Below are 2,826 nucleotides of genomic sequence, written 5' to 3'. Positions count from 1 at the left end.
TTTTCCCGACTTGAAAATCATGAACAGAAAAATACCCATCTAGTAGATTTAACCATTTATCTACGACATCTACATCTATTTGATCCTTGAAGATGGGGATTTCAAAATTAACTTGTACCTTAAATGGTGTGCATTTTCAGAGTAGCCGTTGGAAGCTAATGCATCACCTCTGGATAGCTGCTGAAGGATCTGTTATCACTCAAGAAATTTTTTTAAAATTTTTCACATCAGTTCGGTTGTTTGTCAAAGGCACATAAATCCTTTCTATCAGTTTCGCAGCGCAGCTCGGTTTAGGTGATTTCGTAGCGGAAAACACCAAGTTTGCACTAACTGCGCTACGAAATGGGGAATTCGTGCTGATCCATAGCACATCTCACCCCAGCTGTCATATTTTCTGTAAGAATTTTACGGGAATAGCATGTGTAAGGCCTTGCATGACGGTCACAATATGTTCTTCCTGCTAAAAGTACCGGGGGAATATCGTTATGTGTAAGGAATGGAAATGAGCTGCCCTTCTGTGTCACTCATGTTCCAAGTTGGCGGTAATGCAACATATCATAATATGGGTGCTTGCAAAGAGACGGTTGACAGTTGTACAAGCAAAAGTTGCGGTGGACATGAAGTTGACATAATGCACTTTCAATAGGAACCGCAATTCCAGGTCGTTTGTATGGCACCAACATAATTGATAATACAAATGGCACTGGAGGAGATAGGTTTGGCCATTTGGTTGGTTTATATGCATCCACACGGTCGGTAACTTGATGGATTGGATCCTTAAGGAAATGGAAATGGTGCTAATTTTAGTGCGCAGAATGATTGGCAGGGAACGTAGTGGCATGGTTTGATTGACAACTCCTTTGGTCTTCTGGAGAATGCAAGCCCATATGCATCAACTGGTAGCAAAGGGACTTACACTTTTGAGTTTTCCAGGCCCCTGCGCACATCTGATCATCTTCAATAGGATGTTCAATTTGTCATAGGATAGACACACAATTTCTCGGCTGTCAGCGGAGGATATGTTTCCTTGGGGGCGTTGTTGAGTATATTTTACCATCAGTTTCCGTCTTGTTTGGAAAAGCTCAGAGACTAGAAGAATTTTCTATGCAACTACCAGAGATAATAATCACCACTGTGGACGGGAAGAGATGAATTATCAGTTCAGTTTGGATAATTTTTATTATAAGCTCCTCATCCACGGCATGTAGCAAAAATATTTAATGGGTGTGAAGATTCGTGTAAGCAGAGGCAGAATTTAAATTAGTGCTTTAATGGAATCCATCGAAGGACAAGGGACATCAAGCAGGCTCGTATTGGTGGCCATAGACGAGATCGACGAGAGCGTTAACGCTCTTCATTGGGCTCTTAACAACGTGTTAACATCGCAGGATAGAATCATTTCAATTCATGCTCAGCGCCCTCCAAATCCCCTTTTCGCATCTCGAAGACCTGGTTATGGTGCAAGCATAATTAACTTTCAATCCGTATGTCAGCGAAAGCCGGGGTAGAAGAAGATACGCTCTTGGAGCTATCATTTTCTTGGGGTTAGTTTTTATATAAGGGTCTCCCTACTCATTTTTGTAGCATGCACATGCCGAAACATGATGAAGGGATGATTCTAGAGGATGAGAATGGTGAAGATTCAAGAACACTCTTCCTTTTTGGAAAAACTGGCCTAAGTGCAGGTTGGAGAGGATTTTCGATCCAACATCAGTTGGTAGACGGGAATTGTTTGGTTTTCCAAATGGTCCAACCAACGAGATTCAGGGTATACATTATCAGAGCATCGGGTTTTGAATCGGCAGTTGCTTCAGAAGAGCAGGCAAATAACACTGAAAATTTACCATCCACATCTACACTGCACTGTCGTTTGGCTTTTGGATGCATAGCGCCGAACCCAATTCGGAATTCGAGAGCGGGAGGTAAATGGTAAATTTGATGTTATATTGTGCAATGGCATTAAAAGTTTTCACAATGACTACTGAAGGCAGCTCAGAGATGCCAAGGTCAAATATTGATGTGGAGCTTGATTGTGCTCATGCGACCTGGATATCAAGTGATGTGGCACTGTTCTCAACAAAAACAGGGAATTTTCCCCTGTAATTCCTTTTTCTTTCTCCGGTCCTTGATTTAGTGTTTCAGGCGAATGGAGCACTAAAAATCATTGATAAAAAAAAATATATTTAAGCTTTCACAAGGAAAATATGTTGCAGTGGAAAATCTCGAGAATGTGTATAGCCAGTATTCTGCTATTGATTCGATTTGGGTTTACGGAAATAGCTTCGAATCTTGTCTGGTTGCTGTTGTTATACCTAATCAAGAGCACTTGAAAGTTGGGCCACAGATAATGGACAAACTGGAGATTTTACTGCATTGTGCCAAAATCCCAAGGCAAAAGAATACATTTTGAATGAACTTAATGCAGTTGCTAAAAGTAGCAAGTTAAAGGGTTTCGAGTGTAACTTTAGTTGACCGACTACTGCCCTCCAATCTGCAGGCAATGCACAGAATCGAATGTTGAATAGCTGGTAGTATTTGACAAGAGGTTTCTCCTAGGAAAGCTCTCTCGTCCACACAATGAATGAAATGCATTCATTTAGAGATTTTTTTGCTGATGAATTTCATTTAACTGTAATGTCATCCGCTCCAGGATTTGCAAGAATTTCAAGCATGAATGTTATGAGCATTGATAAGTTATTTGTGAGCAAGGTGGCAGAGCAGTTAAAATCTCAGGGGAAATTGAAATTGTTTAAAACAGTTTCGCAGTTTCGTAGCGCGCTACGAAATTGCGAAACTGCTGTAGGTGTTGTTTTTAAAAAAAACGCA

General features: G+C 40.8%; 1 pseudogene; it reads left to right on the top strand.

Annotated features, from left to right (window-relative positions):
- Positions 1-418: 418 nt before the first annotated feature.
- LOC149157534 (uncharacterized) lies at positions 419-988 on the top strand (annotated as a pseudogene).
- Positions 989-2,826: the final 1,838 nt, after the last annotated feature.

This window comes from Pinus tabuliformis, chromosome 5_2 (genome assembly GCF_031772625.1).
Source record: "Pinus tabuliformis cultivar Carrire ecotype Pingquan chromosome 5_2, CPIR1, whole genome shotgun sequence".
NCBI classification, from domain to species: Eukaryota; Viridiplantae; Streptophyta; class Pinopsida; order Pinales; family Pinaceae; genus Pinus; species Pinus tabuliformis.
The sequence above is the reverse complement of the archived record's forward strand: the minus strand, read 5'-3'. Positions and strand labels throughout refer to the sequence as shown.